This window comes from Gouania willdenowi, unplaced genomic scaffold (genome assembly GCF_900634775.1).
Source record: "Gouania willdenowi unplaced genomic scaffold, fGouWil2.1 scaffold_50_arrow_ctg1, whole genome shotgun sequence".
Lineage (NCBI taxonomy): Eukaryota > Metazoa > Chordata > Actinopteri > Blenniiformes > Gobiesocidae > Gouania > Gouania willdenowi.
The window spans coordinates 71,110-88,527 of NW_021145214.1; the positions used below are offsets into that span (position 1 = coordinate 71,110).

Below are 17,418 nucleotides of genomic sequence, written 5' to 3' on the forward strand. Positions count from 1 at the left end.
ATGCCATGTCTCAATCAACCCACGTACTTGTTCAGCATAAGCAGTCGGGTCCTTTTCGACATCACATACGCCCCTACAGGCATCTAATGCCTCTTGTTCCGTCCATGGCCGAAACAACAACAGCTGTGGGGGATGTGCACCCTGTAATGGATCCTGTGGGTTAAGGAATTCTCCTGCACGAGGATTAGCCACCTCAATCATAGGCAAAATTGGATATAGATTTTTCTCTATTCCCGTCTGCGCTACATGATATTGCTCATCCTCCTCACTGTTAACACTTTCTTTCATCTGTTTTGACTTTTGTTTAGCTGCCCTAGTCACAGGTCCCTTTGTTTCTTGTCCTACAACTGCACCCCCCTGCTGTGATCCCCCTGCAGCTCCAATCTGTTGCTGATCTGTCTCCTCAACTCTACGCGGTGCACACACGGTCTCATCACAAGGCTGTATTTTAGCTGCTGCTACCACTTTCTGTTTCCTTCTCTCTTCACCTTTCTCTATCTGTGTTTTCCTAATACTCATAGCATCTTTCCAGATACACACTACTCTTAAGTGGTCTGCTATTAACTCAGCCTGCTTAGGACGTAACTTTTTTAATGCCTTCACTCTTTTTCCCTTACACCAGATAGACACTTTCTCTATTCCAGCTTCATCTGACAATTTCCCTGCAAACCCACAATTTTTGTACCAATCTTCTAGATAGCAACAACTACCGGGATACTTTCTCTGCATGAATTTCACATCATTATTTTCCATCAATGCTTTACGCTGCGCGTTACCCATGTTCTCAGCATAGGATTTACAGACACTGTCACAACAAAGAAATACCACACAAAAAAAAACACCACACAAAGAAACACCACACAACAACTCCCGTCTGCCCTCTGTCCCTTTACCACGCCGTGTGAGTATTACGTCACCCACCACGGTCTTCACTCCCCGTTGTACGTCACGGGTACTATGGTGAAAAGAAACAGCTTCTCACCTCGTCAGTGCTCTCCCTGGTTCGTGGGACCCGTCACTCCCCGTCCGGGTCGGCGCTGGAACAAGCTATGACCGCCCCTGCAAAGGAGGGGGTGCCGGCAGTTTTACTAATGGTCCGGTTGCGCCCGCGCCGATCCAGACGAAAAGATGTAAGGTCCCGGGTTTCGGCACCAGTGAATGTTAGGTCTAAATACGTTAAGACCGTTGCTCAATCACAACTCAAGGAGAAAAACACTATCTGACTTAAAAGGCGACCAGAGGCAGAGAGGTGCGAGCTGCAGCTCGGAGAAAAACCCAACAAAAAGAGACACAAAAGTCCGATATAAGTTGGATTGCTCTGACGGTGATGCCTCAGAACTAGGTATTTATTATAGAAAACATAGACCACACCCAGAGGGCTGTGCAACAACGCTCTGGGTGCAGGATTAATACCATATATGGTAACACAAAAACTTTGGGGGAGAAACAGCTCATATGTCCATGCAGTGGGTCACATACCCCCACACTGGCCCAAACTAGTTTAAACCAGCTATGGTGGACAATGGATATGTTTTGCAAACACACACACACACACACACACACACACACACACACACAGTTAATCATGGATAATTTCATATTCTAACTATCGTTTAATCATTTAACTATAACTAATAAAGTAATAAAAACCACACAGACTATAACATATCTTACAATAATCATTGACACTTATATTGTTTTCCTGGTATATTTACATGTTTGATTCACCTGAAACAGCCTCTGGTTGCTTGGTTTTTGATTCTCCATCATCATCATCATCATCAACGTGTTAATCCCTTGTATAATAGTTTTATAATGGCCTGGTCCTTCCTGCTCTGATAACATTTACAGTTACCTCTTCCTGCTGGCTGCAAACCGAGCAGCAGGGATCTTCTTCCTTACTGCAGTGGCTATGGATCGATACTTGAGGATCGTGCACCTCTGAGCCGGATCAACAGGATGTCTCTGAGCTACGCCCTCTGGGTTTCTCTCGGCCTCTGGGTCTTGATCTTTCTGGCCACTGGACATCTTCTGGCCGATGAGCACTTCTTTGAATCCAACAACCGTATGCAGTGTGAGAGCTTCAACATCTGCACAACGCCTTCTACGTCATCCAGTTCTTTCTGCCCACCTCCATCGTGGCTTTCTGCAGTGTCAGGATCGCGTGGCAGCTGAGGAGAAGAGCCATGGAGAGGAGAGGGAAGATCTAACGCGCCGTGCAGTTTGTCCTGGCCGTGGCGCTGATCTTCATCACCTGTTTTCTGCCCAACACCATGTCCCGCCTCTCCGTGTGGATCCTCAAGGTTTGGTACGGCGAGTGCTCTTGCTTTGAAAAGGCCAACGTGGCCTTCTACACCTCGGAGTGTTTCACATACTTCAACAGCATTCTCAACCCTGTGGTCTACTACTTCTCTACTTCGTCTCCTGACATGTTTCGACTCGAGTGACATCTGCCAGTCTACGTCAGAGGTGTCTGCTGATCACTTTGATGTTTGCTTTGAAGTTTCTTTGATATCCACATAGTAATGCCAGCAAGATTGTTTTTGTCTTCTTTTTTGAATAATATCTTGTGAATATATAATAAACATTTTTTTTTTAAAAAGGCAGAGGCTCTTATCACTGATGGAAGAAGAATAAACCTGTCTCATGTATAAAGTGAATCCTACCCAGATTGGAAGAGGCTCGTCACTGTGCAGCGTGGTCCTGGAGCTCCTGGGCCGTCTGCAGCTGGTTCTGGTGGTCCCGCCCAGCCCCCTCCAGGTCCTGCACAGGCCAGTCATTACGTTACACGTTCATTATTGGTTCAGATCTCTCTTAATGAGCTGAAAGGCTGACCTGCACGCAGCGTGTGGCGTGTCCCAGCCGAGCATACGCCCTCATCTGGATAGTTCTGTCCGACAGCTCCTGGCCCAGCTCTAGAACCTTACTGTGGTACGACACGGCCTTTTCATAGTCCCTCTGTGAGTGGAACGCTCCTTTAATGTCTGCAGACGCAACACACATCAATCTATAATGCTGAGTAATGATAAACGTCACAGAACTGTTCTCTATACCAGTGGTTCTCAACCTTTATTAGGCCACCACCCCCAAAATAAAGGTTCCAGAGGGCGGGGACCCCCACTGTAGCTGAAGGTGGTTGAACACAGACATGAACATTGAAAAACAGTCATGTGGAGACAGGGCCATCTATAAGGGGGAATAAAGGGGAGAGATTTTTGGGGTCCATCCATAAAGTCAGCAAAATGATGGTCTATTGTTCTATGAATCTGTGATAACCACATTTATTTATTCATCTGAATAATATCCATTGTTATCTAGGAACGTTTATTATTATTATAGTCATCTTAAAGATGGAAATCCTGGTTTTAATCACTAATAAAATGGGTTCAAAGTGACCAAAAATGGTGGAAAATGTGGTGAAATGGGAATTTAAAAACCACAGAAATTGGTTAAAAGTTGCAAAAACAGAGAGAAAAAGTGGAAAACAAGGGTTCAAATATCAATATTGGAACATTTAGTTTAAACTGGCAAACATTGGGCATGACAAATGGTGAATGTGGTTAAATTGGCAAAAATAATCACGAAATATGGTGAAAAGAGGTTAAAAGTGGCAATAATGGGACAACATATGTGACATTAGGTGTAAAAGTGGTAGAAAGGGTTTATAAGTGATGAACATGTCTGGAAAGTGGAAAAAATTTGTAGAAAAGTCATTGAAATGTGATGTAGAAGTGTCAGAAATGGGAGTAATGTAGCAAAAATACATTAAAAGGAGCAAAAATATGGCAAGAAAAAGTGATGAAAATAGGTTAAAATATGGTGAATTTGGTGGAGTTGTAAAAAAAAAAAGTAAAAATAAGCAAAAATGGGCTGAAATTGTTCAAAAATATTCTTAGTTTTTTAAAGCTATCTGACGACCCCCTCCCAGTGTCTCGTGACCCAAAGGTTGAGAACCACTGCTTTACTGTGACTGTTTCCATGGCGTACCTTAGCGATGTCCAGGTGCTGCTGATGACAGTGAACAGTGTTGGTAAAGTCTCCTAACGCAGTATAAACTGAGCCCATGTTTCCCAGCTGTCGAGCCTCAGTTAGCAGTGATTGTGTTTGTTTGGCTAACATCACACACTGTTTATGACTAGCTAGAGCGTTGGGGTAGTCACTGATGGCTGTGTACACGTGGCCCAGGCTGCTCAGAGCGCTGGACGCTGCCTGGAACACACACAAAGTGCACCGTCAGCGATGGTTTTCAGTTAAAAAAAGGGTTCAATTTAAACAAATAAAACAACTCAATTCAATATTTACACGATAAAAATGACAAACACATTTTTTTAGTGTTGTGATTGGGTCGAGACCCAAAAGTGTGTCACAGATCTGTTTATATTTGTTGGCAGACATTTATTTGTCCCAGGCAGAAGAAATAATCTTGTGCTTTTATTTTGAAAGAATTAATGCTGCAGAGAGAAGGGCAACATCATCTGACGTACATGTTTTTGGGCAGTTGGAGGAAAATCTGTCTACATAAGCATGAGGAGAACATGCAAACTCCCCACAGAACATACCTAGGTAACTAGTCAGATTTTATGAAGGAATGAATAAAATTAAAACACAAAACAGTTACAAAAATACATAAAAAACTGAAATCATGCAGCAAAAATAAACAAAATAACAACACATTTTGTAATGGTTTGTGTGTTTTTAGTGTCATGTTGTGTGTTTTCTATTAAAGAAAGTACTAAAGTATTATGAAAAAGTATTTGTAGTGCTTTACACACAGTGGGACACATTATATATAACATTTATATAGACGATATATGGCCTCAGGCTGAACAAAGAGAGGCTCAATAAGTAATAACTGTGGTGAAGATAACACAAACCAGAAGCAGGGAAAACTGTGCTGATTCTGAATAAGGACAAATGCCTGTGAGCCAAACCACTGAAGCTGACCAGGCCCAGGAATGGACCCTGTGGACACCCATTGGTCCAGAACCGCGTCTTGTGGCATCAGACTTTTCTTCCACAACCAGTCTGTCACAGAGAAGGACCACTACGGACTCATCCAAACTTTGAGGTACCCTCTGGATCAATATTCCAATTGGGCCTAATGTAACTACAGCCACATTGTTCCATCTCCACACTGATCTTATCATAGCTAACACACACACACACACACACACGCACGCACAGTATTATATTATTGTTATTGCTATTCTTATATTATTCTTCTTTTGTAGTATTCTTTTATCTTATAATCATTGTATTATTATTATTATTGCTATTACCTTATTATTTTATGTTGTTATTGTTTTTATTGTATTATAGTTACTGGTGTTCTCATTGTATTATTAGCATTGCTATATTATCATTATATTACCTTATAATTATTTAATATTGTTTATTATTAGTTTTGTTTTTAGTACATTATTATTTTGTTATTGCACTTATTACCATTAATATCATTACAACATTACTTTTATTACTATTACTACTTTCACTATTAATATTATATCCCTATCAACATATTTATTATTATCAGGGCTCTACACAAACTTATCCAGTGGTGGCACTGGTGTGACAAACTTTCTCTGTTAGTCGAGGGGTTGTACAGCATAGACATACATGCTGATGAATAGTTGACTTAACTGGCTACCGTAGTTACCGTGTCTCTCTTAACAACCTGCGATGGTTATTGTGCAAGAAGCGCGCACGCATGTGTGATAGATAACGCACAGAGGAGATGGCTGGCGCACACACACACACACACACACACACACACACACACACACACACACACACACACACACAGTATTTATAATAAAAATATACTAAATGAGTAAAATAAAACTAAAAACTAAACAATATTTATACAAAATGACAACAGAAATGCATAAAAATATACAAAAAGGCTCCAAAAACACACAAAATGACTCCAAAATACATACATTACAGAAAAATACACCAAACAACAACAAACATATGAAAATGACTCAAAATACACAAAACAAAATATTTATACAAAAATACACAAAATAACAGAAATGCACAAAACTACACTAAAAAAGATACAAAAATACACAAAAAGATTCCAGAATCACAATGCAATGGCAACAAAAAACTATTATTATACAAAAAATGCACAAAAACACAACAGAAAGATACAAAAATACGCAATTATACCCCTTATGCTCCCACATGAATGCATACTTCCGACGGGCACTGTACTCGTTAAATTAAATCAAATCAAATCAAATTAAATAATAAAAGTGTAAGAACACTGGCCATGGTGGGAATTCAAATGACTCTCATGAATCAGATCAATTCAGTGACTCAGATCTATAAAATAAATGGGGGGGGGTTAGCTCCTACCTTGGGCCACTTGGGGTTGATGAGTCAAGCTTTGATGGCGTCGTTGAGGGCGGGGCTATAGCGGCCCACTCTGATGTAAGCTGCTGAGCGGTTGCTGTACAGGACGTCGTTGTGGGGGTCAAAGGTCAGGCTCACTGTAGAGCTGGATAGCCAATGAAAAGTCCCCCTGCTGGCACGCCTGGTTACTGCGACGCACACGCTCCACAAACTGTGATCTACTCAGAGAGGAAGAACTCTGAGGGGGGGCTGATCTAACACCTTCACCTCAGAGGATGGAGACATGATGGAGGAGGAGGAGGAGGAGGAAGGAGGGATGATGGAGGAGGAAGAAGATGGAGGATCATTTGTGCTGGTAGAGCGAGAACCAATCAGGGAGAACTGTCAGAAAACAAGAAGAAAAACACAGATTAAAGTCAAACATTGATCCTGTTCTGGTGTCATGTGACCATTAGTGCTCAGAGTGTTACGTTGTTACACAATGTGTATGAGTTACACTCCTCCTATTCAGCCCTAGAGAGCCTCTGTCCTGCATGTTTTAGATCAAGAGGCCCAGGGGTCACTGCAGCCATCCAATAAGTACACAAAACCACAGAAAAACACACAAAACTACTCACAGTTACACATACACACAGAAATATAAGAAAAACAGAGAAAACAACAACAAAGGGTGAGAAAAATACACAAAATGACACATTAAACTACAACAAAAACACAAAATGAAAAAGGAGATAGACAAAAAGCCACCAAAAACACACAAAATGACAGAAAAGTACACAAAACACTAAAAATACACAAAGGGACAAGAAAAATATTCCAAAAGCACTGTTAAAAATATTCACATAAATAAATGAAAAACAAACAAAATAACAACAAAAACAAAAGACCTTTAAAAAAAAACAACAGAAAATGACAGAAAAGTACACAAAAAAGAGTAAAAACACAACAAAAAGACACAAAATTAAGCAGAAAACTGCAAATACACAGAAAAAATATACAAAATGAAAAAGGAGTTACACAAAATGACAGAAAAGTACACAAAACAGTAAAAATTCACAAAAAGATGGCAATATTAACTAATGTATACTTTGTTAATCACAGAGGGATGCCAACTGCAGGTTCCCAGGAACCATGATCAACATCCCACAGTGATGACACATAAAATACATCAAATGTCTTAAAAACATGACAAAAAAATACACAAAACAAACTATTAAAAATACACAAAAGGATGACAAAAATACAAAAAAAATACTCAAAAAACTCACAAGACGGCTACAAATATACACAGAAATATTGAAAAAAGCAACAAAATGACTTCAAATACACAAAACAACATCACAAAACACACAAAGGGAAAACATTAGGAAACTCATCTTTTGTTGTTTCCTGTCAATGCTCTGATTGGTCATTATTCTAAATGTTGATCATGTGACCCTCAGGTCAGATACAATCACATGTTTGTTCACTGGAAAACACAGCTCGTTATCACACTTGGTTAGATTCAGTGAAACACCTGAGACATGCAGGACAGGAGCTCTCCAGAGGTGTGTTCCATAAAGGAGGGTTAACAAACTGAGTCTATCCATAAACTCTGGGGCAACATACCCCGCGATGGTAAACTCTGGGTATCTGATTCCATTACAGCTGGTATGAAGTGGGTCAATCAACCCTGAGTATGTAAACCTGGGGTTACTTACGTGCACACGCGATAAAAAGCCATCATCAATGGATCATAGATGAGTCGAGCTGCCATGGCAACCACCCGGAAGAGAATCAGAATCAGCTTTATTGACCAGGTACAGTTTAGAACAATACGAGGAATTTGACTTGGTAGTTGCAGTGAAAGAAGACACATCAACACACCGGAGCAGCCGTTTGCGGCGCCCACAGAGAGTGATTTATTCACCCTGATGGTGAAATAAGCCGGTGTTTGAGGAATATGAGCCTGTTCTAAAGGTGCATTCAGTCTTCAGTGACTATAGTGGCTTAAATCACCTGTAATTAGTCACTTTTTGGTCGCTTCATCACTTCAGTGACGTGACGAGCGGTGAATAATATGAATAAAATGTGTCTGAGGAGACGTGTCAGCAGCATAGGAGAGCCCTCCTGTTACACTGGATATAAACACAGTGACTGCCGCTTCATATCACGTCATTTATATTGATTTTAATGTAATTGTGTCACCAGAGTCATCTCAATGTCCTAAAAAATGTCGTAAAAAAACCCTGAAGCGGGACGTGAACCCGTGACCCATCGCTTCCAAGAGCAGCGTCACAATTCACTGAACTTTACTACAGACGTCAGTAGATGTTTTCATGCAGATCAACCTCTCAGTGTCTTTCACTTAATGATCTGTATCCACAATGTTAGAAAGAAAACTACCGTTTGGACAGAAAAAACAAACTAAAAAAACGTAAAGCAAACAACATTAGTAATGATGTGAACACGTCTGTGGTGTGTGATGTTACTAATGTGTTTCAGAGAAAAGTGTTAAGGTTCATTAAAGTGTTCAGAAATGATGCTCAGGTGGGCGGAGCCAGGTAGAAACCCAGGGTTTATTTGATAAAACCTGTCAGCTACCAGGTTTAGTTCATGGACAATGTTGCCATGGTAACATACTCAGAGTTTGAACATAACCCGCTTTATGGAACACCACTCTGGACCATGTGTGACAAGACAAAGAACAACAAGAGTGAACAGGACACACACACACAAACACACACACGCACACACGCACGCACGCACGCACACGCACACGCACACACGCACTATTATTGAAGACGTGCTCAGTGCTCGTTATCCCTGTTTTTTCAAGTCATTTTGTATATTTTGGAAATTGATTAAAAGTTACAAATTAAAATGGGCAAAGACGGACTAGAAAATGTACAGAGTTCATAGTGTCAATATTTCCTTAAAAGTGGCAAAAAAAAAAATGATGAAAAGAGGTTAAAAGTGACAATAATAGGTCAACATATGTGACATTAGGTGTAAAAGTGGTTGAAAGGATTTATAAGTGCTGAATATGTCTGGAAAGTAGAAAAAATGTGCAGAAAAGAAAATATGATGTAGAAGTGTCAGAAATGGGAGAAATGTAGCAAAAATACATTAAAAGGATGAAAAATATGGCAAGAAAAAGTGATGAAAATAGGTTAAAATATGGTGGAGTTGCAGAAAAAGGTAAAAATAAGCAAAAATGGGCTGAAATTGTTCAGAAATATTCTTCGTTTTTTTAAGACATCTGGGGACCCCCTGCTTGTGTCGAGCGACCTTAAACGGGGTCCTGACCCTGAGATTAAGAACACGTGCTGTACACGTCTGTGTTAGGTCAGTCTATTAGTTTAACAAGCATCAAAAATGTTGGAAATGTTGATCAACTTTTTCTTATTAAAAAACCCATTTTTCATCATTTAAAGCTGAACAAATGTCTTTGAATGTAAACATCAGTGACGTAGGTAGAAGGTTCAAACTTTCAGGTTCAGGTCCAGGTGTGTTCTCACCTGGATCCTCCGGTACCGGTGCTTCTCCATGTCCTGGTCCCGTTCAGGTCCGGAAGTCCAGCGCCATGTTTCACCCTCAGACCCTGAACTGGAGGAGGAAGAGGAGGAGGGGGCGGGGCCAGGATCAGGTTCCACAGTGACGTCACAGAGGAGATCAGTTACCAACTCACCTGAGGATGTCAAATAAAAAGATAAAATTACAATTATGTCTTCATTTATCTATGTTCAATTACAACTCAATTACAATGACATTGACATTAACTATTTTTCTAATTACAGTTAATTTCAAATGTGAATTTAAAATATTACATAACATTCATCTTTGGAACATGTTACTTTCCAAATATACCGATAATAGTGATAAATGCACATTTTGTTAAAATGAAATGGTTTTACATTTATTTTACTTCTGCCAATTTATAAACGTTATTATTCTGGAATATGGTTAAGGATTATGTTTACAACACAACCAAAAACATGATAGAAATAACACCAAAATATGTTATTTTTAGCTTTAATAACCAATAATATTATTGGCAAAATTCCTCATTCATGAACTGAAAATGTTCTTTTATTAATGGAGTTTAGATATTATATTAATAAGAACTGTTTCTAAATGAACAACTGTTTCTGTATCTCCATGTGACACACACTGTGATGCTGTTTCATTCTTACTTTGATGTTTTCCCTGACTTTGTTCTTTGTTCCTCTGATGTTGTTTTACTGATTTGTAAACTTGCAATTTGTCAATAAAATTTGTATAAAAAAACAAACAAAGAAAAAAGTCAATTACAATTACATTCTCAATGACCAAAGTTGAATTACAATTAATCACCTAATCCTTTAAAAAATAACCTTATTAAATGTAACCTTTCTCTTGTGTTAGCTTTTTGTTAGCATCTCTAATGCTAACGGGTCAGTGTGACCCATGTCTTAAATCAGCTGTAAAATGCACTAATAAATATTATTTATAATCTAATTAGTTTCTCATCTATTGATTACCTTGTTCGGATTCATAATCAATAAAGATATTGGTATTAATGTTAATGGTGTGTCACTATACCCATAGATTTATATATATTCAAAATATATTTTTAAATGTGAGAAAGTTTGATATGAAACATATTTTAATGATTATAAACTACATATGTGTAGAACTGTAACATGAGTTTAATGTTAAATTATAATTGACAATTTTTATAAAACTTTCATGCCAATTACAATTACATTGTTAATTATCTGAGCTCAATTACAATTTAATTACTATTACAACGCAACAGATTTTCAAAATTACAAATGCGATTATAATTATGCCATAATTGCAATTAATTATCAATTATAATTGATCCCAACCCTGGTCAACAGAGACTCAGACCTGGACCAGGATTAAAACCTGTACCAGGATCAGGACCAAGATTAGGATCAGAAATAAAAAGTGGACAAAGATCAGAACCAAAACTAGGACCAGGATTAGGATTAAAATGAGAACATAGACCAGAACTAATACCAGAACCAAGATTAGCACCAGGATTAAAATTCGTACCTGAACTAGGATCAGGATCAGGATCAGGAATAAATGTAGACAAAGAATATGAACGATCAGGATCTGAACCAGGATCAGGATTCAAACTAGAACCAGAACAGAACTATGTCTGGACGAGGACTAGAACTAGATCAGGTTTAGAATTGAACCAGAACTAATGTCAGGACCAACATTAAGACCAGGTTCAGGACCAGAACTGGGACTGTGTTATGTTTAGTTTCTGTGAAATAACCATGGAACTAAACATAACAACCCTGGATCAACCTGTCACTGTGAATGTTCATGGACATAATATTTTCATTTAAATGTTCACCTGCACTACTCATCAATGCACTACTGCACTATTATCTTATTATTATTATTGTATTTTTATTTTATTTTGTTATTATTATTATTATCTTGTTATTTTATTTAATTTGCACATATTAGTCTAACTACTCTTATATTTATGTTTATACTTCTTTTTTTATTTATTTTTCTTTATTCTAGTTGATTGTTATTATTTAATGTTACACTATCTGAGAGAGCACAGGTCACCAAGACAAATTCCTCGTGTGTATTCATACACTCTTGGTCAATAAAGTTGATTCTGATTCTGATTCTGACCAGGAGGATTTAAAGAGTGAGACCCATTTTTGAGTCTTTTATTGTGAAGGAACAAAGTTTATCTTTCACACCTGAATGTTTCTCTTTAATTCAACAACAATAAATACACAAAAACACACTTTTCACACATTGTTAGACTTTATGAAAACATGAATGTTGTAAAAGAAAAATTTGTGACAGAAATCAAACGTGAAAGTATCTGAGCTTCATATTCTGCTGTGATCACTACAGCCACCAGAGGGCAGCAGATAGCAGCACTCTGTGAAACCATCCAATATATTGATTTATTGATTGATTTAAGGTTATTCATTATTAGTGACAGATACAATGAACAAACACAGCTGAAAACATGCAAGTATCATAGTGTTTGTAGCTAAAGCTAGTTTTTATCATCCGTCACTAGAATAACTTTATTAAGAATAAAATAATAATAAAGCCGACGGTTAAAAAGCAAACAAGTGAAACGTGCAATCAGGACAAAAAAACACATCAATGACGTTTCCATCAGTTTGATGTTATAAATAAACCGAAAGAACATTCAAAAATGAAATAAATAATTAAAATCAGGAATTAAAAATGCTTTTATTCTAAATGGTTGTCTATAATCTAAATTATATATACATATGTTTTTACAGGTTGAATGTGAACTGCATTTAAAAACCAACAAAATCTACAAAAGCTCAAAAAGTAAAAACAAAAAACCACAATGAACTACAAAAAATGACAAGCAGCAGCAGCAGCAGCAGCACTGAGGCTCATCCACCAGGTCCAGGATCCAGCCAAACACAGATTTGAAAACAAGGCCTGCTCCAGCTCCTTGTGAGCTAGCCTGAATCTTCTGCAATATTTCAAACATCATCAACGACTCTGTTACATTGTCTATGGTTCATGAGCTACTTGAACAACAAGACATTTTATAAAGAATTTCTTGATCAGCAAAGGAAGAGCTTCAGATCATGTGTTCAAGTGATTGTGGACTCCATGTTTACTCGCATGGATAATTTATTCAAAGATGTCCAAAGTGTGACTAAAGACATTCACGACCTAAAATCAAGCCTCCAGTTTTCTCAAGCTGATCTGGATGATATGAAAGATAAATCAGACAAGAGAGCTGAAAAACTTAGTCATTTCAGAAAGTCTTGGTGATTATCAAGCTTCTTTAAACACCTTAACAGCTAAACTGGATTATATGGATAACATCACAAGAAAAAAAAACATTGTGATTGATGGAGTTCCTCATTTAAAGATGGAAATATGGAGTGAAACAGAGTCTAAGATGAAGAAACTGTTTTTGGAGCATCTTAAAATAGACCCAAAGCACATTGAATTTGAAAGAGGACATCGGATTGGGAAACATGACCCTAGCGGATGACCAAGATCTATTCTGATTGAACTTCTTCAATATAAGGACAAACAAGAAATACTGAAGAGAGCAAAGTCCCTGAAAGGCACAAACATCTTTATCAACGAGGACTTCTCTGACAAAGTTCACATGAAACACAAAGAACTGCTTTCACAACTTAGAGAAGAGAGGAGAAAAGGGAACATGGCCTTCCTGAAGTATGACCTACTGGTTGTACATCCTCCTAAATCCAGTGTAAATGCCTTCCATTCTAAACGTATTTACTGTTGTTTGATTGTTTCTAACTCTTCATGTCACTTTCACAAAGTTTCTCTGTTAGTGACTTAGTCTTTAATCCATATGATATTGACGACAAGGACAGATCATATAATGATCTGATTGATCCAGATAAAAATAGTTTCAATTTAAGGCCAAATAATAAATGCAATTATTATAATGAAATTGACTTTAATTCATTGCTCAAAAGTAAATCAAATCAAAATGTCTTTTCTAGCTTTCATTTAAATGTCCGTAGCTTACCAAAGAATTTTGACGCATTAATGCAGTTCTTATCAACTTTAGAACATAAATTATCTGTGTTTGCTCTGACTGAAACATGGCTTAATGAGGATAGTGAACAATTTTACTCTGTACCCCAATATAATGCAGTACATGTCTGTAGAAAACACAAAAAGGGTGGTGGAGTTTCTGTTTTTATACATGAAGATTTAGAATATTTTGAAAGAGAGGATCTGAGTATTCATTTTGTTGAAACTGAGGTAGAAACATCATTTACAGAAATTCCAAAATGCAGCAGTTTTGGGGGTCAAACCTTAATCATTGGTGGTTGCATTTATCGGCCTCCTGAAAATGATATTGGTATTTTTAATGAGGCGTTGTCCTCTACACTGGAGATGATAAATGTTAAAAATAAGACTTGGATCCTCCTTGGGGATTTTAAAATATAAAAATGAATTCATTAAAATTCTCAATGTTGCCAAGAGAAAATATATTTCTGAAAAACTGGTAAATTCAAGTAAAAACATGGAATGTCATAAATGAATTATTAAACAAAAAACAAACAACTAGAAGTATACACCACAGTTTTCTGATGGCATCAGAGATTATAATAATCCCATAGACATAGCAAATGGTTTTAACAATTTTTTTTGTAAATATTGGTCCTTCACTTGCAAAAAATATTGTATTAACAGGAAAACCTACTTTACTAAAATGTGTTAAAATTTATTCTTGTTTAAATGCATTTGATCCTCCAACTCCAAATGAGGTACTTCAGATAATATTAAAGATGAGGGACGCAGCACCAGGACACGATTAAATTAGAGCTTGTCTTATAAAGACAAGGGCTCCTCTATTCTTGAGCCCTTGACTCATGTTCTCTCTTTGTCACTCAAAACAGCTGTTGTTCCTGGAGATCTTCAATTAGCCAAAGTAACTCCTATGTACAAATCTGGTGATTCCAGTTTGTTTAACAACTACAGACCAATTTATGTCTTACCCTTGTTTTCTAAAGTACTTGAAAAATTAAAGAATATCTAAACACGACGGAAAATAATATTTTGTATGACCATCAGTATGGCTTTAGAGAAAAATGTGTACAGAAATGGCCCTTTTGCAGTTTTTGTATAAATATTGTTTAGTTGTTTGTTTTATTTTACTCATTTAGTATAATTTTTGATTGTAGCGCCAATCAGAAAAACAACAAAACTGCGCAAAACAAAACGTAAAGCTCCAAACTACATGAGTGAGTAAGTAAATTAAAGTATTATCTACAATTCGGCTCTTATTTTAAAAAACAAAAATCGTTTTTTACCTTTGAACCGAGTGGTCAGAGCTTAGCTTCCATGCACGGCACCACAGAGAATCCACATTTTTCCAGATGGAGAATTGAACGGGTTGAGAAACGTGTCTGCAAAAGACTCACCAGTGGCTGATGGTTTCAAATGATCTATTCAGAGAGCTCCGTGTTTCGGTCTAAATTATCTTCTTCTCTGTCGCTCGTGTGTTTACAGTCGGTGTCTGCTTGGCTGTGTGCGCAGCGATTGGCTCTGGCAGGACACGTGACTCTTGCTCGGGTGAGGAACTGTGTAGTGAAATAGATATAGATGGTGCGCTAGCGCCCCCTCACGCCCTGAGGTGAAAAGCTAAATAAGGGTTCATTTCGGGGCCGTTCAGAGGTGAAATAAAGTTAAAATAAACATTTTGAAATGACCAAATTACTCCAAAATAACAGATACACACACTTGGGGTATTTGGAACCCATTGACTAAGTTTCAGGTCGAACTCGCCCTGTGTCGGGGAGATATGTGCTCCACACACACACACACACACACACACACACACACACACACACACACACACACACACACCTTGCTTTTATAGGTAGATAAGAGGTTTACATCGACATCTTTAACTTTTCCTGTTTTTAAAGCAACTAAAAGCAGCACAATTTCTTATTGTGACTGAAAAAGCTGTTAAATGATCTAAAAAAGTGCTAAATTCCCTGGTTCCCTGGGGCTCGCCTTTGCTGAGGGTACCGCTGGCACGGTGGGCCGGGTCGCCCCCCTCCTGGGGGCTCACTTGAGGGACCTCAGGGGCCGGCTTGTGTAGCTTCGGGGGGAGGGAAGGGTGATCTGTGGGGCCTCGCCCGTGCTGGGGCCTCCCCTGGGTCGTGCTGGGTGTATGTGTGTGGGGCCTGTGCTACTAAAAAGGGGGCGGCACTACTAATCCCTCCAATTTTAATTGCACCTCAACACACCACCCCCCGTAGGGTGGGACCACCATTTCCACCCTCCGGAGCTATTGGACCACATACACATATATGCCATTGGGGAATGGAGAGGCACCATAACAGGGTGGTGGGTAACTTCACACATGTGGGCCTGTCGGGTGGGGGCCCGATCCCTCTGTTGATGGCTGGGCCGCGCTGTAGAGATTGGGGGGGTGCTGTCGGGCATGGCGGGGTGGTGGGTCTCTGGTGGGCGTGGAGTGGTGTTGCAGGGGGCTCTCTTTGCGGGGTTTATCCGAGCGGTGCCGGCCTGGTGGGGCGCGGGGGTGCCCCTTCCCTACGGGTGGGGCTTGGCGCTTTGCTTGTCTGCTGGTTGCCTTGAGGGCACGCCTCACGGCATGTGGGGCGGCCTGCCGCGCCGGTATGGGGGCTGGCGTTTACGCGGGGGTTGGGGCAGGGTAGTTTGGCGCTCCGGGATGGTGCTCTTTGCTGGGGGACAGCTCTAGCTGTTCCGGTGGTTGAGGTCGGTATTGGCGGCTTGGTAGGTCTGTCCTGCTATCTGCAGACTGGAGGGTGGGTGGGTTCTGCGCCTTTGGCTGGGGGCTGCTGCTCCGCATTGGTTGTGTGCCATTGGGGTGCCTCTCTCCCGCCGGTCTCTCTTGCGCCGGGGGGAGGCATTGCCCCATGGCTTGCACTGTCTGGTGGGGGGCGGGGCCTGGGCTGCTGTTCTTGCGCCATCTGGGGCTGTGCAGTCCTGCTGGATTGTTGCCGGTTCGTGGGCTGGGGTGGGGGGCCCCAATTCTCCTCCCGATTCTGGAAGGAGTTTTGTGCCTTAGTGAGGGCAGCTGTCATTCTATCCTCAGGCTTCCATCCGCAGTCAAATTGACAGATGGCAAGGATGAACCACACTGAGTCCTTTCCCAGTAACAAGACTAATTAACCCCGTCTCTGACAGTCTCAGTATTCACCCAACATTCCACACAAGCCCCCCCGCCATCCCACCTGGATCGGTGGACAAAAGACCAGACCGTCCTATCAAGAGGATCCTGAAAATTTGTCGGGGGCGGGGCCGCCAGTATCTTGTGGATGCAAAGGATGGCGAGGCTGCGGTGTGCTGATTCAGATGCAAAAAAATGCCAATATTGCAGCAGAGGGAAACAATATGGCCAAAAACATACCTATTCTGTATAGTTTGTGAGAGTACACGTAACACGTTTCACTTCTTCATATTTGTTGCCATTATTTGTTAAAAGTGCTGTGTGTGAACAATTAAAGGGGACATATTATGGTTTTAAATCCTTCCTTTTTACATATAAAT

At 39.6% G+C, this 17,418-nt stretch overlaps 1 long non-coding RNA gene and 1 pseudogene across 1 annotated transcript; one reads left to right on the forward strand and one right to left on the reverse strand.

The window, feature by feature from the left end:
* Window positions 1-957: 957 nt before the first annotated feature.
* LOC114460516 (hydroxycarboxylic acid receptor 2-like) lies at window positions 958-2,447 on the forward strand (annotated as a pseudogene).
* A 401-nt stretch (window positions 2,448-2,848) lies between these two features.
* LOC114460513 (uncharacterized) lies at window positions 2,849-9,999 on the reverse strand. Its single transcript, XR_003673663.1, has 4 exons — window positions 9,861-9,999; window positions 6,364-6,741; window positions 3,988-4,209; window positions 2,849-2,984 (listed from the first exon to the last, which is right to left on the reverse strand). It is a non-coding gene; the product is annotated as an uncharacterized LOC114460513 (long non-coding RNA).
* Window positions 10,000-17,418: the final 7,419 nt, after the last annotated feature.